The following is a 23,751-nucleotide window of genomic DNA, read 5'->3' as shown; positions in this document are numbered from 1 at the left end:
GACAGCAGATGCTGGAGAGGTTGTGGAGAAAGAGGAATATTCCTTCATTGCTGATGGGATTGCAAGCTTGTACCCTGGAAATCAGTTTGGTGGTTCCTCAGGAAATTGGACATAGTACTACCAGAGAACCCAGCTATACCACTCCTGGGCATATGCCCAAAAGATGCTCCAACATGTAATAAGGACACATGCTCCACTATGTTCATACCAGCCACATATGTAGCAGAAGATGGCCTTGTTGGTCATCAATGGGAGGAGAGGCTCTTGATCCTGTAAAGGCTCTATGTCCCAGTGTAGGGGAATGCCAGGGCCAGGAAGCAGGAGTGAGCAGGGGGAGTGGGGAGGGGATAAGGAGTTTTCGAAGGGGAAACCAGGAAAGAGAAGAACATTTGAAATATAAATAAAGAAAATATCTAATAAACAATAATGATAACTTTAAAAAAATAAGAGAGAGAAATTAAATCATGTCTCAAATTCCCCTCAGCTTCCAACTGCTTCCTATATTTCACCTTAATTTTCACAGGAAGTTACTTCTAAGTTCTGCCTATACCACTGTCTCTTTCTCCCTACCTTCTACTTGCTCTGTGAACTTTATGACCCAGATTCCACCCCGATGACTCCACTGATACTTGCCAAGGTCTTCAGTGTGCTCTGTCAAGAGATTGCTTGTCAACTCTGATCTCATCACCATTGTCACAGTTATTCAACCATTGACTGCTAACAGCCTTGCTTTCCATTGGCTTCTGAAACCTAGCCCTTTCTGTGAAGCCTCCTCCTACTTCCCTAACTGGCTTTCAGTCTCTTCTTCTCATGCGCTAGAGAGTTCTCCACCTGCCACCCCAGCTCTTTCCTCGGTTCAACTGTGGTAAATCACATCTGCAATTTAGCAGCCAGCCACTCTTGGGCCACATAATCCCAACCTTCTGCCTCTCACCCAGAACTGCCGTGATTTCAAAGTCCTCTACTCATATGTTCTTGGAAACTCCATGTGGCCCTCTCTTGGGACCTTCAACTTTAACATAGTCAAACAAAGGTAAAATATTTCTTTAAAACTTGCCATTCAACACTTCTACCTCTTATATAGTCCCCTGAGCCAGATACCTGGGATCCTTCAAAAACTTCTCCCTCACACTTTTACCCAGTCTGTGAGCTCTGTCTGAGTGACATTCTCTTATCTCCCACCTTTCCCTGAGAAGAAAATGGGTTTGTGAGGAGAAACGACCAGCACCACTTTTCTAGACCAGCATAATTCTTAAATGCATTCTAAAACTTAGCCTTATGCCCACAGATAAGCACAGCTCTCACCTCACACCACCTTTGCTGCAGATGGAGATCGCTGCAGAAAACCACAACCAGGCAGAATGCAGAGACCACCTATTGTGGGGTTTACAGCCCCAGTAGATGCATCTACAACATTTAAGGCTCAAGATATGTCATGGAAAAGGAAATGGAAACACTATGAAAGCCAGAGGACCAGGAAGTCTTCTGTAAGATTATGTCTCTTAGAAACAATAGCAATGCCACACCCACAATACTTAAATATGGCTACCTAAATAAGACCTGAGCAAGGATAACAGTAACACATACACTAATGTAGAAGGGGGTGGCGATCTCATGGAACCCTATGCCTAGACAAAGAACCACAGGCAACTAATGACTATTGAAAAAGGGAGAAGTAATCTTCTTGAAGAATGAGCCCCTGATTGGTTATCCAACACCAGGGGTCTGCCTTAAAATCATATACATACAGGCAACACTAAACACTAAACAAACTGAGTAGGTTGCATTTATATATTTGTGTATTTGTATATGCATACAAGCATATGTGTGTGTGTGTGTGTGTGTGTGTGTGTGTGCAAAATCAAAAAATAAAAGAAAAAGAAGCCATGCATTTGAAAGAGAATAAGGGGAGGAACTTGGGAGGAGAAAAAGGAAGGGAGAGATGATGTAATTATATCTTAATTCAAATAAAGACATAGGGGCTAGGGAAATGGTTCAGGTGGGTAAAAGTACTTCTTGCACAAGTACAAGGAACTGAGTCCGAATTCTATACACCCATTTAAAAAATGTTGTTCATGGCTTTAGATATCTGCAAATCTAGCCTCAGGCAGATTCTTAGAACAAAGTAAAAAACCGGCTATATTCTTAGTCAAAATATCACAAGAAAGGTCTCTGGCCCAGTGGATAGTATTTCTCCCGGTCTGGAACCTCCTGCACTGTGCCTCTATAGTCCACATTGCTCTCAGCACCACTGTCTCCAAACTCTTACTAGAATGGTCCATTAAGCCATGCCTACAGCATTCAGCCACCTTCTGAGCCAGAAGTCAAAATGTCTTTCACATCCCTCCAAAAACTACACTGTCATGCCCGTCATAGCAATAGCTCACACCCTGGTACCAAATTTTGTCTTAGTTACTTAGGTATTGTTATGAGGAAACACCATGACTGTCTCAATCACTCTTCTATTGTGATGAAACACCATGACCAAGGCAACTCAGAGACATTTGATTGGAAGTTTGTTTTTAGTTTCAGAGGGTTGGTCTATTATCATCATGGCAGGGAGCATGGCAACATGTTTGGGACTGGAGTAGTAGCCGGGAGCTGCATCCTGATCCCAGGAATAAGGAGAAACACTGGGCCTGGTGTGAACTTTCTAAATTTCAATGCCCACCCCCAGTGACATACTTCCTCTAACAAGGCCATACCTTTTACTCCTTTCAAAAGGTTCCAGTCCCTGGTAACTAAGCATACAAATATATGAGCCTCTGGGGCCATTCTTATTCAAACCACCAAAAGCAACTTATAAATGAAAATGTTAACTGGGGCTCAGGGTTCCAGATGGTTGGAGTCCATGATTGTGGTTGGCAGCATGGCAGCAGGCAGCAGGCAGCAGGCAGACAGCAGAGTGCTGGAGCAGGAGCTAAGAGCTTAAATTCTGACCTGCAAGCTGGACACACACACACACACAGAGAGAGAGAGAGAGAGAGAGAGAGAGAGAGAGAGAGAGAGAGAGAGAGAGAGAGAGAGAGAGAGAGAGAGAGAGAGAGAGAGAGAGAGATAACTGGGAATGGAGTGATTTTTTTAAACCTCATAGTCCACTCCAGTAACATACTTCCTCCAACCAGGCCATACTTCCTAATCCTTCTCAAACAGTTCCACCAACTGGTATGTGAACCTAAGAGGGCATTCTCATTTAAACCACCACACTCAGTCTGTGGTGTAATTGTGCAACCCTAACTATATGACCTTGACCATAGGGAAGAGTGCTAACTAAGGTTGGGGAGATGACTTGGGGAAGAAAGTCACTGCTGTGCCAGCATGTGTGCCTGGGTTCTGATCCCCAGCACCCATGTTAAAGCTTGACATGATGGTGTGCATTTGTAACCCTAGCACTGAGGGAAGATGACGCAGATGGATTCCTAGCTTCAGGCCCAATGAGAGACCATGTCTCAATGCATATGTAAATAAATAAAATAAATTGTAAGGTGGAGAGATGATCAGAAAAAAACACCTGACATCAACTTTTGGCCTCTACAAGTGCACACATCCATACAAACATGTGTAAACACACATACATGTGGGCACACACAATGTTGCTAAGAATAAGTCTAACTAAAATGGAGTAACTGGGACAAGGGTCTTTGGGAATACAGACAATAAACTTGAAAGAGGAACGTTGAGGGTAGAGTAACTTCTACCCACTGATTTATGGGGTACATGTGCAGTGTCCTAATGGGAAGGGCTGTGGGTAGCAGAGAGGAGGAGAACATAGTCACCGTTTCCCTTGTGGTCATGCGAAAGGGTCCTGCTAAGTGAAATTTCATAAACTGAACTTGGCCTTCCACATTAACCAATGCTATTGAAAATCCCAATTAATGGAAGCCATTTATCCCTGATAGCCTTATTATTCTCCTTGGAAATGAAGTTAAGGACACTTAGAAACCTTAAGAGTTGGGGTTCTTAGGCATTCTCTTGCACAATCAACAAAATTGAACAAGATTTCTGTCTTTGTTTAGGAATGTGTGAAGACAGGGATTCTATCTTCCCAACTAGGCAACAAAACCCTATTTCCCTTTCCCGTAATTTCTTTCGAAGAAAACGACATTTGTCTATACAGTTCTATCTTCCCCCCTTGGTTTTTAATTATAAAAAGCTTCTAGTGGCTGATTTATTATATAGGGAACAAATTGTGTCTTTGAGACCCACTGCACAGTAATTACTTGAGTTAGCACAGCAGATATCTGCGAGGGGGCCAGCAGTCAATTTTGACTCAGAATAGATAATACACGGACTGCTATTAAGTTTAATGTAGATTAATGTGACTTGCTTCCCTTTGCATGTACGTATGCAGGTACCAATAATTAAGATTAATTTCTGCTAGATAGAATGGCCTTCACTGCGCACGGTGCCGGAAAATGCTTCTTTAATAGCCGTTAATTGGATATATTTGCTTTGATGGTGAGATCCTGATTAGTCTTGTTACCCTGAAAACCCCGGTTCTGCTCCCCCCCCCCCCCCCCCCCCCCCCCCCCGCCACTCCACATCTGCCCCACCCATCTGGAGGGGACTGTGACAGTGGCAGAGTGGTAGTTCTGAGGTGATGGAGTCTTTCAGCCTGGTGTCCAAGGCCACGCCATGCCGTCTGTTTCCCAGGGAGTTCACAGCTGCTCCCAATTCCTGATGACCTACTATGTGCTAGGTCCTTTCTTTCCATGCTCATTTTTTTGTATGTGTCTGTACATATGTGTAATATGTGGTTTGTGTGCACATACCTGTGTGTGTTTACCCCGTGTGTGTGTGTGTGTGTGTGTGTGTGTGTGTGTGTTCCCTTCAGCCTAGGTCTCACTAAGTCTGGGGCTAGGCTGGAAGCCAGCAAGTCCCCATGAGCCTCTTGTATCTGTCTCCCATGTATGTGCACATGTCTCTGTCAGCCATCTTACATGGGATCTGGGCATATGAATTGAGGTCCTTATATTTGCTCAGCAATCACCTTATCCACTGAGCCATATTCTCAGGCCCCCTTTCTTCTTATTTTATTTTATTTTATTTTTTTAGTGTGTGCACATGCAGGTGTATGAGTATGTGTGTAGAAGCCATATATCAACCTCAGGCATTGCTTTTCAGAATGCTGCCCACTTTGCTCTTTTAAAGACAAGGTCTTTCTCAGGCCTGGAAATGGATAATCCTGTTAAACTGATGCTTAGTGGACCCCAGGGACCTTACTATATTTACCTCTCCAACACAGGTATCTTAAGCATGTATCACCATGTCCCCTTTTAAAACCAACTATTAGATTTTATTTACTGTGTGTAGAGTGTTTGTGTGTGTTGCCATGTGTGTTTAGAAGGCAAAAGACAATGCATGGTGGCTAGTCCTCTACCTCCCACACGTGGGTCCCACAACTTCAACACAAATCACTGGGCTTTTGGCAAGAACATTTAGACATTTTAAAGAACTGCCCCTAGAATAATTTTATTCCCATTTCCATTTTGTAAAGAGTGAGTATATTTTGTTTAGAATACTGGAGACCAACAGTGGTTTGGGATTTTAGATTTCTTTGAATGTTTCAGATTGTTTTCAGAAACATAATAGAGCTGTTAGGGATGAGAATCATGTCTAAACATGAATTTAGTTCATGCCCCAGAATACTTTGCACACATAGCTTGAAGGTGAATTCACATGGTATTTTTAGTACACCTGGATTTTGATCATGATCTGTCACATAAAGTCAGGCGTGGAATTTTCCACTTGTGATATCATCTTGGAGTGTTAAACATTTCAGATCTGACAGCACATTAGGTTTTAAAACTTCAGATTAAGAGATGGGGCAGCTAGGCTAGCATTCACAAAGTCTTGGTTTTTAACCCCATAAACTGGGCATGATGGCCATGTCCCAAATCCAGGCATTTGGTATATGGGAGGCTGGAAGATCAGGAATTCAAAGTTATCCTCAATTTCAGAGTAAGTTTGAGACCAGCCTGGCATAAAACACTATTGTAAGAGAAAGAGAGAGAGTGAGAAAGCAAGAGCGAGAGAAGATTTTTTCAGATTAGAATTAAAAATCGTCAGTCTGCAGGTACCTTTTAAAAATAACAAAATCTCTGTGCCCAGGGAGTCAGAGAGCTACCTTGAATGTTAGCCCTCACCTTCCAACCTTGTTTAAGACAGGGTATGTTTGTTGTTCCTCCACCACACTTTACAGGTTGGCTAGCCCACAAGCCTCTGGGGACCAGCCTGCCTCTAGCTCCCATCTCCTCAGAGGAGCACGGGGTTGCAAACACCCTCCCTACCCCTGTTCAGCTTTACAAAAGTCTTGTGGATTCCAACTCAGGTCCTCATGCTTGTACGGTTAGCACTCTTCTCATTGGGCCAGCTCAGGTGCTCTCTGTGAGCACTCTCCTCATTGGACCTTCTCACCTGCTCTCTGTATGGGCCTCTTACAAAAGTCAAACCGACCTGACCCTAACCCTAACAGCCTCTAACTACTGTATGGACAAGGTTCAGTTGCAAAGGGGAAAGCCGAGGGATCCACAGTGGGTGGACCAGTCTCAAGATACATTTATGTGTCTCTGTTTTGTTCTCTCACTGATGTCTTTAGAAGATTCCAGGTGTGGTTTAGGGTGCTCAGTGGACTTTGGCGGCTTTCACGGGCTACGATGCTAGTGGTTCTCAACCTGTGGGTCACGACCCACTTGACAGCCCTCTAGCTCCAAAAAAATATTTATATTACGATTCACAACAGTAGCAAAACTACAGTTATAAAGTAGCAACAAAAATAGTGTTTTGGTTGGGGTCATCAAAACACAAGGAACTCTATTAAAGAGCCACAGCGTTAGGAAGGTTGAGGACCACAGCTCTAGGCGAACCTGTGAGCTCTGCTGCCTAGGAGCGCCATCTTGCCTTTAGCGCTATGTAGATGACATTGTAGGTGAATTGTTTTGCAGGCATTTTGAGGAATTGGGTTTGATCCTGAGAGCCCATAATGGGCTGAGATGGGTGGCATGTGCTTAGAAGCCCAAAGCTGATGAGGCAGAGTCAGATCTCTGAGGTTAACTTGACAAGCAGCCTGACTGACTTGGTAAGTGACAGTTTTTTTCTCAAAAAACACAGTGGCTGGCATCTGAGAAACAAGCTGCAGGGCTCCTCTTGCATGCACATACACATATGCACATACATTTAGAGATATAAATTTATTATTAATGTCTACATAATGGATCAGTAGTGGACTAAGTTGGGTAGAAATATTCATATGCACATACATTTAGAGATACAAATTTATTATTGATGTCTACAAAATGGATCAGGAGAGGACTAGGTTGGGTAGAAATAATCTGATGGAAAGGTTTCTAATCAGGCAATAGTCTCCTCTGTAACACCCTAACTCCCATCACAGTTATGAATACATATATTAAACTATTTTTTTAGACAAAGGTATAGCCAGGTGCTTAGTGGCTCTGTCTGTGGGGTCTGACCACAGACTTCTTGTTTCAGCCACTAATGAGCTGTGTGACATTATGGGACATACTAAGCCCCTCAGAGCCTCAACTTCTCACCTGAAAACCCATATTACTAAGAGTGTCTATGAGAAGGGACAACCGTGAGAGGTTGGGTATGAAGAAGATATTGAAATAAAGGCTCTAGCATAAGAAAAACCTTGTGAAGACACAAACTAGGAGCCCCCAGAACATTTTTTTTCCCTCTTTTTCCCCTTCCCTTTCTCCCTCTTGCTCTGGGCCCTTGCTCTCGTCCCACTGGCTCTGCCGCATTGGTTCTTTATTTGTTTCTCATTAAGGATGGTTGTGAGCCACCATGTGATTGCTAGTATTTGAACTCATGACCTCTGGAAGAGCAGTCGGTGCTCTTAACCACTGAGCCATCTCACCGGCCCAAACATTTCTTAAAATGCAGTATTTTGATTTGTTCTTTGAGAATTCGCACACACACACACACACACACACACACACACATATATATACACATGCCCCCTTAAACTCCCCGAAAGCCTCCTCATGTACCCCTACCAACATCATGGGTTTTTAAAAGTCTGTTTATAACCCACTGTGTCCTATTTATGCTTGTCAAATATGAATGGGAGTGAGGCAACCTCCCAAGGACCACACCCCTAAAGAAAACTGACTCTCTCTTGTCTGCGCCATAAACTGCCAGTGGCACTCAGCTAGAGCTCCTGAACCCCTCTGCCATCCATGCTGGACTGTTTACTGTCTTGGTCTTGTGCAGGCAAGCATAGCGGCTGGACAGAGGTTCTCCCCAACCTCTGGCTCCTACAAACTTCCTGCCCAGTCCCCTGTGGTGATCCCTGAGCCTTGGGCGGGATGGATGTGATACGGACATCTTATTTATGACTGAACACCCCACTGGCGCTTGCTCTTTGCAGTTTGACCAGCTGTGAATTCCTGAATGGGTTTTAATTACTGTAAGATGGCCTGAAAGTAGCTCTCAAAAGACTATGGAGGAAACAGATCACTTCACATCGAGACAAAGAGTAGGAATGTTTTAAATTCTAGGAAATCTTTGAGAATATATTACCCACTCCATTAGAAATAGTTCTGGAGATGCCTGGCCAGATTGGAGAGGAAGGAGGAGATTGGAGGTCTCAGACCTCAGGATTCATGAGGTTGGCCTCACTACTGTAAGATGGGCTACACTCACCCCGATACCCTATGAGCCAGATAGGAGCCATAGGTGGGAAGCTCTTGGCTTATGATTGAGTATGGCTGCTGTCGTTCTTGGTCAAGGATGCACCTATGGCAGAACCTGAAAGATATTCACAGATACGACTGTTGAGTACAGGCAGTATAGAGAGAGACTGTTAGATTTGGGAGAGGGAGATAAGAGGGCGCTGGGAAAGAGTCATTGAATTTAACTGTCCTTCAGAGAAGTCATGTATTAGCCCCAGCAGACAGGCATCAAAGCATAATGAGATCTGCATAAGAGGCTTCAGTGTCACTAGGCAAAGCAAGGCTTCAGGTCTTAAGGGTTTCTGAGGGAAGAAGGGTCTTTTATCAAGAGGGAGCAGCTTTAGTTAGTATATGATGTGTGCTATGTGACCAAGCTAGAGGAGCAAGGCATACACAAGTTGGGTTATATGTCAGAGGTCATTCTTTCTCTGGGTGGGAGATGGGGCCTTCATCAATGTATGATCCATGCAACGTAACAATACTCGGGTTGCCTCCAGCCTCTGGATCACAGGGGGTTGTGTATGTTTCTATGCTGTTCACAGCCCTCTCTGCTTAGAGCCTGATTCTTTACAAAGACCCTTCCTAACAAAGCTAATCTTAGTGTGTGTGTGTGTGTGTGTGTGTGTGTGCCATATGTGCTCAGATTCCTATGGAGGCAAGAAGGTGGTCTTGGGACATTGCGACTGTAGTTATAGGTGATTGGGAGGCTCGTGAGTGGGTGCTGGGATGGCAACTTGCATCCTTCCAAAGGGCAGCAAGTGCTTTTAATCACTGAGCCATCTTCCAGCCCCACAAGGGTACTCTGGTTTGGAGTTTGTATGTGCCAATGGTCAGATACAACAGACTCAGAGGTCTGAACACAGACAAGAAAGTACAAAGAGGGTAGGATCACAATCTATCCAGGAAGGAGTCTTGGCAGGCTGGAGCTGAGTGAGGCCCAAAGGTTGAACCTCAGAGCTACGTGGCCACAAAACGATCATCTGCCAGCGCAAGCTCTGGGCATGGCTGCTCTGTCTTCAATAACGTGGGCAGACTGTAATCGTTTTGTGTAACTTTTGGGAATTCCTAGGACGTAGGGTGGGGGATTAAACTCTGTCTCTGAGTGTGTGAATATCTGGGACAGTTGGGAGGCCATGCCACGCTGCTGGGACCTAGTGAAGATAGGAGCCTGGCCTTGTGTGGCTTATACTGCTGACCGAGCGTTCTTGGAAATGATAATAGCTACAACAGAAGATGGAGTGTTCCTGAAAACGATAAGAGTCGCAACAGATGCCCTTGGCTGGGTAGCCTTGTGGGACTGGAAAGATGGCCGGAAAGATGGTTCATTCTATTGTAAAGGTCTTATCTGGGCTTCTGATTGGCCTCTGATTGGTACCTCTGAGACGGAAGGGTAGATAGATGGAAGGTCATGTAGATCCAGGGGAAATGGATAGTGGTGTGCTTCCTTTTTCTGGCCTATTTACCCCAACTAAGGCAAAAACCAATTCTACCCAAGGCTAGCTTAGTGAAGTAGTAAGTTTACGGGGCATTTTTATACAGCATGGGTGAGGAGCTACTACAGGAGCATGAGTGCCCCGCCCTCCCCAGATAGCTGTATCATTACAAAATCTTACCACATGATGGATGGTGACCTCCTGGAACCTGCATTATGAAGTCTCCACCCAACTCAGCTAAACTTTCAGCTCCTATATACTCCAGAACTTCACAAGAAATGGGGTCTGAACTCCCAGGTGAGGCTCCTGTGACCTTCCATTCCCCACGGCTACTAGAGAGCATTGTCAGCTTCGTTACTACCACCCTAGCACTACCATGCCTATTAGCTCTACTATTGCTCTATTCAATTAGTTGTTCTGGCTACAAGGCCAAGGAAGTCTCTCTTCCAAAATGGCAGTAGGATGATCAGGTCATGCCTGGAGGGAAAAGGCTGCACTGCAACAAATGGAGAGAAAGAAGGAGGATAGAAAAGAAGAAATGATTGACAGGAACAGAAGTATATGGTGGAGTGGAATATATTCCAGGCAGCTCTAGGTTTCAAGGGGTGGTGGTGTGACAAACCTAGAGAGAGACAGAGACCAAAGGGAAGACCCAGAAAAAGATTAAAAGTCAATCAAGCAAACAGATGCCCTCATGACCACAGCCCATCGAAACACAGAACAAAATCTCAAAGCCAGCTTCTGTTCTTGGAGTCTAGTACTATGACGAAGAAGGCTCCAAAGAGGTAGTTTTAACACAATTAAAGGGAACATTTCTTTTGATTCCATTAAATTATTATACGGAACATGAGGTGCTTATGGGTTGGAATTATGGCTGGGGCTAATGGGTAGCATTTACACGGGGTTGGCTTAGCAGGAAATTGGTCATTAGAACACTGTTCAGTGAAGAGACACGGCTCCTGAGACAGCCAGAGACTCTGGCTATTGAGAATGGCCTGGCAGGCAGGCAGGGAAAGCGACTCCTCTACTGGTCAGTGGTAGACTTGAAGACCCCAGGCTCGCTTTCATTCCCAGGCTACATGTTTCTAGAACCAGAGATGGCTGAGGTAAATCCTGGCATGGCAGAATCCATCACAGATTCTTATAGGTGACTGAAGTACAGTATGGTACACATTCATGAAGTGAAACTGGGGGAGAAAGAAGGAAAGAAGAAAGGAACAAACAAGGCACTAACTTTGTGGACCTGTGCCTAGGTTTATGTTGTCTATATATAATGCTTGCAATTACCTTCTGAGGCAGTTGCAACTAGCTTCAGTCTTACACAAAATGCTCAGAGAGGCCTAAGAGAGCACAGAGGGGACCAAAGCCTAGGCTTTTAAAGATCTACCCCATATCTCACGCTTCTTCGGTATCTTAGACTGGCATTCTACAGAATGCCAATATCTCTTAAACATTAGTCCTGATGTGGAGGGTGAGAAGGCATCACTCATTAAGTGACTGCTGTACGAACATGAGGAGGACCTGAGTTTGTATTCTCAGTACCCATGTAAAGGCCAAATGCAGGGACACATATCAATAACCCCAACCCTTGTAGGTAGAGACAAATGGATCCCTGGAGCTCACTGGCCATTGGTCCTAGTTGAATTGATGAGCTCTGGCTTCTGTGAGAGACCTTGCCTAAAAAATAACATGGGGAGAAGTTGCAGAAGATATTCAATATCAATTTCTGATCTCAACACAAAAAGGCACACACACACACACACACACACACACACACACACACACACACACAGAGATTGTCTTTGGGACAGTTGAGTGTTCTGTTATCTCCAGAATGCTCATATTCAGGCAGAATCACCTGATATTGAGTGTGGCAGAGTGGAGGTAAGAATGCATATATATGTGTGTGTATATGTATTCATGTGTACATATGTTCATGTATATACACTTACATACATGAACACTAATGCCCAGCCCGGGGCACACATGTAAAGGTCAGAGAGCAACCTCAGGTGTTGCCTTCTGTCTTATGGCATACTGATCTCATGTTGGTCAGCCCTCTGCGCCCAGGCTAACTGACCACTAAGCTTCTGGGCTTTCCTCCTTGCCTCCCCATCCTAGTAGGAGCCCTGGATTATAGGTACACAGCACTCCTCCCAGCTTCAAGTGGATTCTGGGGACCTAAATGTAGATCCTTATGTTTGTGTGGCAAGCGCTTTACCCACTACCATCTCCCCAGCTCAAATTTTACTTTTGTTTATCCTAAGCTGAGTCATTTCAAAAGGAAAAGAAAGAATCCATAGCATTGCATCTAAGGTCTTTCAAATTTTACATGCACTATGTAACATCAGTTTTATATTAATTACGTGTTTATATTAATGCATATTGTCTACCCACATATGAGCTTATGCTTATGCTAATATTGAAGCCAATGTCTACCTATCTCGACTAACATCAGCAATAACTATATAAAGAATCGTCTTGGTCCATCACCAGAAAATAGTTTTAAAACCCATTCCATGGTCATGGGATGAATTACCTTAGTGCTTTACACAGACAAACACAGCTCTGTTCATTTGGTTCCTGGGTCTGATTTCACTGGTGCAACCCACTGAACATTCTGATACCCGAATTAAAAAAAAAAAAAAAAAAAAAAAAAAAAAAAAAAAAAAAAAACTTAAAAAAAAAACAAAACCATCTCATACAGTGTGTGTTGCCCATACACTCTTTGGGAGTGTGATCTTCATAGGAGGTGACCAGCCCACCAGGGGCTGCACTTTTAAAGACCACCCCCTTTCTCAGCAGCCGTCTACTGCCAGCAGAGCCTGGGGTGGAAGTGGGTGCTCCTCTCCCACCTCCAGGCTGGAATCTTGTATGGTCTGAGCCTTCGAAAGGCTCAACTCCATTGAGTTCCTGTGCTCTGCGTCTTCAGGAAATGCTCTTTTCTTGTAACCATCTGCCGCCTCTGACTCTTACAATTTTTCTACCTCCTCTTCTACAATGGTACCTGAACCTTTTGAGGGAAAGGATATGACCTAAAATGTCCCATTTGGGGCACAAAGTGGGGAGGTTAGAGAAGAGAGGCTGGATCTGGTAGGAGTTAGGGAAGGGGGAAATACAATCACAATCTATTGTACAAAATTCTAAATGAAGTAGTGAAGATGAGAATAAAAATGATCATAATTAATAATCAGATAGGATTTTATTTCCTGGGAGTGCTGGTTTGTCGGCGTCACCAATGAGTCTAGAAACATTGAAGAAATAGACTTAAGTTAGCCTAGAATTATCTATACAGTCCACAGTTCATGTGAGCGAAGCCACCAGATGATCTACCTGAGTCAGATTTATACCCTCCACGAGCAGCAGTCTCAGGCAGGAGGTTTCAATTCTCTGAGTCTCTTTGCTCCCTGGGAAGTGAGTAGCAACCTTGTAGGCTCACTGAAGCAGAGAATTGTGCACACACGGTGGACAACAGGTTGGCGCTCCACAAATGTTTGTCACCATGCCATTTAGGTCCTTCATGCTCATCTAGACCTGGAGGTCTACGGCAGAGCTAGCACTTTCTTTCTCAGGTCCCTGTGCTGGAACAGGGTAGGAAGAGACATTTTCCTACCTCTGGGGTGAGGGCCAAGATCATCTTTCTTGACTGTAAAACACTGGGTCTTGGGCTGGGGGTTGGTTCAGTTGGTAAAGCAAGCGTGTTTCCTTCAAGCACAAGGACCTGAGTCTGATCTCCAGAAGCCTCATCAAACAAAACAAAACAAAACAACAACAAGAAAAAGAAACAGGGTGTGGTGTCACAGGCTTGTAATCCTGGCGCTCAGCAGGTGGCGACAGGTGGAACCCTGGGGCTAACATAGCCAGCTTGGTGAGTTCCAGGCCAATGAGAGGGCTGTTACAAAAACCAGGGCGGATAGCACCTGAGAAATGACAGGCTGAGGCTCATTACCCTTAGCTCTACATAAATATACACACACACACACATACACACACACACACAATCAGGGTCCGAACTGCAGTCTGCTGAAAGGCCTGTGTTGTTGTTGTTGTTGTTGTTGTTGTTGTTGTTGTTGTTATTATTATTATTATTATTATTATTATTATTATTATTATTATTATTTGACCATGCTCCCAGGTGGATTCCTCAAGCTCCTTCAATGAAAATAAAGCTCACTGTCACCCAGCTTCATCCTCCGGCTGCAGCTGAGATTCTCAGAACACCCAGTCTGCGGGCCAGTCTTCCAGCTAGGAACAGGTTAAAACCAACATTTGCAGATAAAGAGGTAAACATATTTACATTCCTCTCTCCACACCTTCTGCATATGTCATGGCGTGAATAGCTTCAGAGGTCTGTTTGTACTATCTCTCTAGAATTTTTACAGTCTGCAGGACACAAAATCTCTATAAAGTGACTTATTGAAATAGAAGCAGATTGGTAAAACCGTTTCCCTCTTATGAACTGTGAAGAATGATCCTCTAAATGAAATCAGGAAGGAACTGGACAGAATCTTGTTTAATGGTCTGACAAAATGAATCACAACGATTCCAGACATCCATCACTGCTAAAGGGGGACCACAAATGATCTGTGAACCACTATATATTGATTACCCGTGTGGTACAAGTGTCGGATTTAATGTTCACACACCATAGAGAGGCGGCAGGGACAGATGGTGCCTTAACTCTTCTTTGATAGATTTTAATGGTGAAATATTGATTTCTATCTGGCCAAGGCCTGCTGTTAGGGGCCAAAGTCATTTGTTGGGTATTGCCGGACACCCAGTTGGCCTAGCGTAATCAATCATTTTTGGCAAGGCAGGTGAAAATCCAGAGAGAAGCACCTTGGAACCCAAGCTGAAGCGTGATGTGTCTGAATCCAGCCACCTAGAGGAAGAGTGTGTGTGTGTGTGTGTGTGTGTGTGTGTGTATGTCGGGGGGGGGCGGGGGGAGAGAACGAGAGAGGACTCTCAGAGACAGTGCCTGTAAGGAATTATTAATGATAAGACATGTTTACTGAGGAGAGGCGCAGCGAATCAGAGCTGACATGACATAGTCCGGGAGCTCTGCAGAGAAAATGAGCCTCTTGCTAAGAGGGACTATATTTTATTTAAACACCCTTCTAAGGCTGGGAACTCAGGTAATCTGTTGTGTTACAACTCACTGGTTGTTCTTGCCATCCAGAGAGATAACACTGAGGCACTAATAGGAACACATCAATCACAATCAGCCTGCAATTCCAGCAGTGTCTCGTCCTCCCAGCTCCTCTTTTAAGCTCCTTAATAATGGTGATAACATAGTTGGGGGATGCAGAGAGGGACTCTCCCCCCGCCGAGGGTCATATTCATAAAGTGAAGGGCTTGCCAAGTCAGCACCAGGGAAAACTGCTCTGGGCTGGGAAGAGCAAGGAACAGCTGGGAGGGTGGGGCTCCAACAGGAGAGCTGCCTGGAGTAGCCTGCTCCCAGGGTTCTGTGACGTCATTCCTGCTAGCCTTCGTAGAAAGGGGTGTGAAAGTGTGTAATTGCTAGGTAACAAGGTTAATTTTTCTTGTGTAGCTTAGAACATGGTCTTAAAGACAGTTCTCAAGTGGAGGGAGTTAAATGGGTGGCTTCTCAGGAAGACTGACAAGGAGGGGGTGTCTTAGTCAGGGTTTCTATTCCTGCACAAACATCATGACCAAGAAGCAAGTTGGAGAGGAAAGGGTTTATTTGGCTTACTTCCACATTGCTGTTGATCACCAGAGGAAGCCAGGACTGGAACTCAAGCAGGTCAGGAAGCAGGAGCTGATGCAGAGGCCATGGAGGGATGTTCTTTACTGGCTTGCTTCCCCTGGCTTGCTCAGCCTGCTCTCTTATAGAACCCAAGACCTCCAGCCCAGGGATGGCACCACCCAGAAGGGGCAATTGAGAAAATGCCCCACAGCTGGATCTCATGGAGGCACTTCCCCAACTGAAACTCCCTTCTCTGTGATAACTCCAGCCTGTGTCAAGTTGACACACAAAATCAGCCAGTACAGGGGGTGACTGCTTAGAAGTAGGTGTCAGGAGGGGACATTCCATGCCTCCGTAGCTCCTAGTGACCCTCAGCTGCTAACTCTCAAGGCTAGCCACCTATTTTCCTGTTTGATTTCTCTGTAGGCTATGAGGTAGTTGTAGGGCTGAGTCTAATTGATTATTATATCTGTATATGCCCTATATACCCTAGCTAGGGTCTAGGGATTCACAGAGTGTCCACATACGGGTGTCTCTGAGGCATAAGCCAAGGTAAGCCTTTGCACTGGGAAATAGTCATGGGCTGGGGAATTGGCTCAGTTGATAAGGTGCTGCTCAAGTTCAGATGTTCAGTATTCAAATAAGAACCCGGGCCTTGTGATGTGTGTCTGGAACTCTCGTACTGTGGTGGGAAAATCAGGCAGATCCCTGGGGCTTGCTGGCTAGCCTGTCTAGCTGACCAGGTTCAGTAAGAAACTTTCTCTCAAGAAATCAGAAAGAAACTCATCAAAGAAGACACCCAACATTGACCCCTGGTTGCTGGCTCCTCTTTCTCCTTGTTTTTCTCTGCCTCCTCCTCCTATTACTGCTACAAAGTACACACACACACACACACACACAAAACACACACAGGCACATGCACACATGCATGTGTGCACACAAAGACGTGGTTTTATAGTTCCTTGCTTGTTTTGGGTGTTCACACAGGTATGTGTGTGTGTGTGTGATATACACATGCAAATGCATATGCTCAGCAAGGATTATACTTGTTTTTTTTTTTAAATACACATGTAGCACTTTTCTGTCTTTATGTTTTTGTGAGCCAGCACAGTGTAAAGAAAGCCTAAATTATCCAGGCAGACTACTTACACGAGGCTCCTGCTGACTCTGCTAGTGACGACAGATGACCTGGGTAAGCTACTTCTATTCTGTGCCTTGATCATCTCATCTCCAAATGGGAACATAGTTAACACTGGTATTTCAAACATTAGACGAGTTAGTCAAAGTGAGCCTTGCTTGTACAAATATAAAGCTTCCATGTTCTATAGTTCTGCTTAAATTACATAGCTTGCAAGTTTCCTGATTAGAATTAACTGTCAACTTGACACAGCCTGAGAATCAGCAGAGAAGGGAGTCTCAGTTGGGGGATTACCCCATCATATGGGCCTGTGGGCATGCGTGTAGGAGGTGTCTTTACTAACTGATGTAGGAGGACCCAGCCCACTATGGGTGGTCCCATTCCTCAGGAAGGTGGTCCTGTGCCATACAAGGAATTCAGCTAAGCATGAACCTGTGAGTAAGTCAGCAAGAACCACTCCTCACGATTTCTGCCATCACTCTCCTCAGTCGTGAGCTGTGCCCTGGAAGTGTAAGTCAGATAAACCCTTTCCTTAATTAAGTTGCTTGATGTTTGTGTTTGGCACAGCAACATTAAGAAACTAGTGTGCCATGACTTTATATTCAAAATCTTTATGTAAATGAACCACACATGCTCAGGAACCCCTCATGGAGTAGGCATCAAGAACTCCAGCAAACCTCTGCCCTCCTCTCTGAGATATGGCAAGCCTACACTTTAAGCAGTAAGATTTTATTTGTGATGGCTTAGAGAGGTCTAAGATATCTTTGTTCATTATAAGTGGTACACGCTCATGTGATTTCATATCGGAGCCTCAAGGAGTCTGTGGTGGCCTGGGTGTTTATCTCTCAAAGACTGTGCACAGGGATGTGCACAGGGACTCAAGCACACACAGACAAAGACACTGTGGAGCATACTGAGCTCTGTTTGTAGTCCGCCCAGCTGTGCCAGCCTCTCCCAGATGTGAGCAGTGCTGGCGGCAGATTCTGTTTAGATTATCTTGCTTACCTAATGATTTTTGCTCCACTGCCTTGCTCGATTGTGTTCACCAGGACGGCAGGCTATTAAAATGTCAAGGCACATTGAATTGTTGTTATCTGGGAGAGAGACCTTTCCAATGAGCCCAAGCTCTGGAGGTTGTGTAGCCTCCAAGAAGGTGATCAGAGAGACTTTTCTGGTTATGTACATAGCTGGGGGTGAGCAGGGAGGTTGAGAGGGGCACAGATGGAGGAGTTGGTATTTACAGCAGCTTGAGTGTGCTAATTAAAAAATATTAAAATGCCATCTCCTCTAACAGGTATCAGTGGCTCTTTTGCTTCAGAACTTAAGGGGTACCTGCCACGAGAGTTAAAGAAAGGCAGGGGGAAGGTGCCTCAGAGGGGTCTGCATGCAGTGCTGGGGGAGGGGCAATATTATACCGCATCAGAAATTACAGCCCTGCTTGGCAGGAGGGCTAGAGAGAAAAAAAAAGTGCAGGCTTGTGCTTGGCCTTGCATTTGTCCCAGCTGTGTACTGAGAAGCACCTTCTGCCTTGCAGGAGATGGCAGATAGGTCAGGTTACTGAACCAAGGGGATGTTTCCAGTTAGTGCCTCTGGTCCCACTCCACCTACCCCAACTGGACCAATCTGGACACATTCTTCTTCAGTAGGGCCTTGTTTTCCAAGGAATGTGTTTTTCTTCAGGGGATCCAGGAAGAGCAGGTGGGCAAAGTGTATTCTTGTAAAATCACCAACAATCAAAGCAGAAGGCTGCAACAGGAAGCTGCAACCGGAAGCAGACTTTTCTTTCTTGCTTTTATGTTCTTTCACAACTCCTTGGCTGTTCTTGGCCATGGCTGGTTCAGTTTTCTTTCACGTAGAACCCCAGCCTTCAATGTCCCAACGCCAGGCTCATGCATAGCCACACAGGGCACTCCGACATCCCTCCTCTTCCCTCCACCCGCTCACAAATCTCAGCAATCCGTGCTCATCTCCTCTCTCCCCGCTTCCCACGTGGTGTATACTCCGCCAAACTGACCAGTTGTCTTCACCATTCTGGACAGTCACAGCCTATCTGGCTCTTTGAGCTCCAGACTTTGTTGTCTGGTCCCCTGCTGTCTATCTTACAGTTTAAAGCAGGTCCCAGGTACAAATGATAAGACTTACTGATTGGCACAACTAAAATCTGTGCATTTTGTTAAATATGCACTGTATTTCAATAAGACCAATTAAAAAAATGTGTAGATATTCAAGGAAATTCTCTAAAGTTATCTTCTGTAAACTATTCATTTTATTTTTCCCTAATATAGAAAAACAAATAAAGAAAGAAACAAACTATTTAAAATAAAATTTAAAAAGCCCATTTCCTGCTTATCTTGCCCCAGCACAGAAGCCTGACTCAGTGCTGTCTAGGACTTCTCAGCTTTGGGGTTTGCCTCTGGATAGGGGATGTTTGAGTTTAGCATGGGTACATTAGAGTGTTTCCACCTCAGAAACTTGTCTGGTTCCATCTCCCCAAGTGTTAAATCCACAGACTCCTACCCTAGCTTCTACCTGTGCTTCTCTGGGAGCATGCGGGGCACCAACTTCTCATCTGCCTCTGTTGTCTTCTTTAAGTGCCATTTCTTTCTCTTCCCTCTCTTCCTCTCTTCTGAGTTCTTTCTTTCCTCCTTTTCTCCATCTCCATCTCTCTTCCTTATTTTTCCTTCCTCTTCCCTTGCCCCAGTTCCTTCCTCTCGATCTCTTCCTCTCTCTACATCCAGTTCCTACTTTTGCACCATAGACTATATTTATCTATTCCTGTAACTTGGTGCATACAGAGATGCTCAATGAAGTTCACATCTCAGTGGGTGGATGATAAAGGAATAAATACTGCCTCACCCCGATGGGCAACACATGATTTCCTGCAGGTTGTTTCTTGGGATAAAGCTCATTATGATGGAAGATTTTTCTTTCTTTCTCAGATTTCTGTGTGGGACATACTTTCCTGATCTTCCGAGTCTTCACTGTCATCCTATGTGGTGACATTGACCTAGTGTCAGCCTTCCATGAAAGCTCTTTAAGTATAAGGTCAAAGGCCAAACCCTCCATTGTGTTGGAGCTCAAGCAAGATTTGACCTTGGGCCTCTGTAGTCCTGGTGGTTGGCTGTGAAAATGCTGTGTCCTTCTGTGTGTGCATGACTATCACGCACGCTACATGCTTCCCACCCAGAATCTTGAGAAAATGTCAAAGGAGAACAGGATTGTGTTTGGACTCCACTTACTTCTCTTCTAGATCCATTCTAGACCCCCCCAACCCATGCCACTACTGAAGAGACAGACTGGGCTGGGGAGATGGCAAAGTCCACAAAGACCTTTCCATGCCAGCTTGAGGACCTGAATTTGGATCCCCAGAACCTAAGCAAAAATCCAACAGCACCTGGATAAAGTAACAAGAGGATCCCTGGGGCTCATTGGCCTAGCCTACTTGATAAGCCCCAGGCCACTGATGGACCCTGTAAAAGGGGGAGGGGACAAGGGAGCCTGAGAAAGACACCAGGGTTGTCCTCTGTTTCTTCCATACTCCCACGAGTGTGAGCATACACAAAGGCAGATTGATTTAATGGATATTAAGATATGGTTTCCTTTTTTAGCTTCCCCTCAACCCCCGCCCTGCCCCTATGAAACAAGGTAGGCTCAGTTCTATCTTAATTGGATTTTCTTGGCAATCGCCAGCAAAGTGGAGCCGAGCGTGTGCTCTTGTCCCATCACCCCGCTCACTTCAGTGCCGCGATTAGATTTGTCTAATTAACCTGAGTAGGGGAGTCTGAGTACCCGAGCTGTGAGGGACAGGCAGTCTACTTGAGGTCTGGACACTGTGCTGGTAACAACCTTAATTCCACAAACAGACTCTTTAGCCTCCTCCACAGCAGGAGCTTAGGATTTGTCAAGTTTGCGTGAGGCTGGGGCAGGATGCCCAGGAGGAATCAGAGGATGGACTGACCAGCAACACAAGGTAGCCCACCTCTCCTGTGATGCACGAGAGATAGTCTGGGCTACTTTATCAACCTGCCAAGTCATGTGGTTTCCCTTTAGCTGAGATTCAGGGTTTTGTATATATGTGTACATGTGCATGAATGCTCACTCATGTGCATGTGCGTGTCTGTATGCAGGTGCATGTATGTGCCTGTGCGTGAGGAAGGCACAAGACAACCTCAAGTGTGTTTCATCAGGTGCTGTCTACCATCTTTATTTTTAATTTTTAATTTATTTTTTTTGTTTTTGTTTTGATTTTTCATTTGTTTGTTCATTCGTTCATTTTTTTTTTTTTTTGACAGTGTCTCTGACTGGAGTGGAGCTTGGCACGTAGGCCAGGCTGGGGAGCCAGCAAGCTCTAGGCTTCTTTCTGTCTCTGTCTCCCTGGTACTAGGATTCTAAGCATACACCCTCATGCTTGGCTTTTTAAAATGAATTATGGGGGTTTGAACTCAGGTCCTTATGCTTACAAGGCAAACACTTTACTAAGTGTCTCCCAGGCCCCAGTCTCTAATCTGCAAAATGAGAATAATGAAGATCCCCTTCGAAGGTAGCTGCAAGAGTCTGGTGGGAATGTATCCATCACGTGGTTATCTCAGTGCCTGGCACTGAAGACACATGTCCTAGTTAGCTTTCACTGTCTTCTTAACACAGCCTGGAATCATCTACTAAGAGACTCTCAATCAAGATCAGATTGGCTATGGGCATGTCTACGGGGCACTTCCTTTACTGTTGTAGTGGGACCCAGATCACAGTGGATGGTGCCCTTCTCCGAGCTGGTAATTCTGGGCTGTATAAGAAAGCTGGGTAAGTACGTGCCTGAGAACAGGCCTTCTCCTGTGGTTTCTGCTTTAAGCCCCTGATTGAATTTGTACCCTGACTTCTATGCAACGAAAAACTGATCTGTAAGCTGAAATAAACCACTCCCCTCCCCCAGTTGCTTTTAATCAAGACAATGGGGATGATAGTAGACCAGCATCCAGCTCACACTGGTCTCTGACGTGGCTCACCCCAGTGTGCATACACATGCTTCTTCACGCCACCTGCCTTCCTCTCACCGTTTGTTTCATGACCCCTTCCTTGTCTGAGAACTTCAGTTTCTCTTCTCCCCATAGACTGCCTTCCCTCTTGCTTCCACATCTATAATTTGCTCTGTTCATATGGAGCTTTTCTCATCTGGGCCCTAAGGTCAGGGACTTTGTCTCCAAAGAGTGAGCACTCCTCTCTCTTTGGGAGTGCTTGTCCTAGAGGCTGTGCTTATTCAGTACTTTCCACACTGCTGGGATTAAATACAAGCCAAGAAACACTTAGGGTGGGAGGGTTTATACGGATTCACAGTTTGAGGGTTCAGGCCACCATGTTGAGGAAGGAAGGCTGCCTCATGCTCTCTCTTGCCATGCTTCCCCCTGTAGGCTTACAGTTTTCAAAGTCTACTTTATTTAGGGTTCTTAAATACTTAAATGACCAGAGGCAGGAGAAAAAGAAGGCTAATAGGAAAAGGGAGTTGTGGATCTGCCTAGAAGTGGGGTGATCCAACTCTTTGTGGGCAGGATACCAGCAGACCAATTCAATAGCAAACATCAAGCTAGACACAATTCCTGCATGGAACAGAGAGGGGCCAGGAAGTCCCACCCTTAGCTAGGACCTATTGACACAGAGAGACCAGGAAGTCTCACTCTTAGGTAGGAGTTATTACCAACAGATAACTGCCTGGGGTCGGGGTCAGAGGGGTATTGTTTTTCTTCTTGGATGTGGCACCAGAGTGGCTACCTATGCTCTAATAGATGTTACCACCATGCACACACTACTGATAGCACTTAGAGGACTAAGTGAGCTTAAGAAAAAGAACATATCAATGTGGGATGGAATAGTGGTGGAGGGAAATGAGAGGAATAGGAAGAGAGGGAAAGGGATTGGATAAAAACACATTACATGCACACATGAGACCATTAGTACAACAACAACAACAACAACAAGAGTTGGGTGTGGTAGTGCCCACGTGTAATCCCAGGGCTGGGGTGGCAGAGAGAGATGGATCCCTAGGATGCACTGGCCAGCCAGTCTAGCCTATTGGGTAATTCCAAGGTAAGTGAAAGATGTTGTCTTAAGGAAACAAGGTAGACAATGCTTAAGAAACCACACTTGAGTTGACTTCTGCTTCCCCCACCACATGGACATACATGTGCACATATGCCAGCACATACACGTGAAGCTCTACCATCCCCCACCACATGTATATGCATGTGCTCATATGCCAGCACATACACGTGAAGCTCTACCATCCCCCAACACTTTTCTTTATTTAAGCAGGTTGTCTTTTATTGTCCTAGTTGGCCACATTCAATGTAGGATGTTTTCTTATTTCTCTAACAACACGGGCATCCTCGGTGTTGTGACTGCCTGTGAGATGGAGCCTTGAAGGGGCTGAAACTCAGGTAGAATGGATATGACTGTCTACTTCCTTCGTATTTCATGTCATGCAGCCACCGGTTGCCTTTTAAATATGCATGAGCACCATAAACACTTGACAACTGGCAGTTCGACTTAATGGTTATAGGCAGTGAAAACCAGTGGCAGTCCTGCATCTAACCCCGTGTGGTCGAGGCTAAGTCAGCCTCTGAGCGACTTGGCATTTCTGTTGGCATGGAGGCTAGTACAGAGGAGTAAGTACAGATAGCATCCCAGGGTAATTAGACAAGTGCCTGAGATTACAGATGAGAAGAACTAATGTTGTATTGAGTAGGGAGCGAATAAATGTTCAATAAACTATAGTTATCATTTCTA

At 45.0% G+C, this 23,751-nt stretch overlaps 2 long non-coding RNA genes across 2 annotated transcripts in view; both read right to left on the bottom strand.

Moving 5' to 3' along the window:
- Window positions 1-23,751, bottom strand: part of LOC116069989 — a 79,581-nt gene that overhangs the window by 37,110 nt on the left and 18,720 nt on the right. The window lies entirely within an intron of this gene.
- LOC116069992 lies at window positions 14,614-18,035 on the bottom strand. Its single transcript, XR_004110244.1, has 2 exons — window positions 17,983-18,035; window positions 14,614-15,014 (listed from the first exon to the last, which is right to left on the bottom strand). It is a non-coding gene; the product is annotated as an uncharacterized LOC116069992 (long non-coding RNA).

The sequence above is a fragment of the Mastomys coucha genome, unplaced genomic scaffold (genome assembly GCF_008632895.1).
Source record: "Mastomys coucha isolate ucsf_1 unplaced genomic scaffold, UCSF_Mcou_1 pScaffold1, whole genome shotgun sequence".
Taxonomy (NCBI): Eukaryota; Metazoa; Chordata; class Mammalia; order Rodentia; family Muridae; genus Mastomys; species Mastomys coucha.
This window is presented reverse-complemented; position numbering and strand designations above follow the sequence as displayed.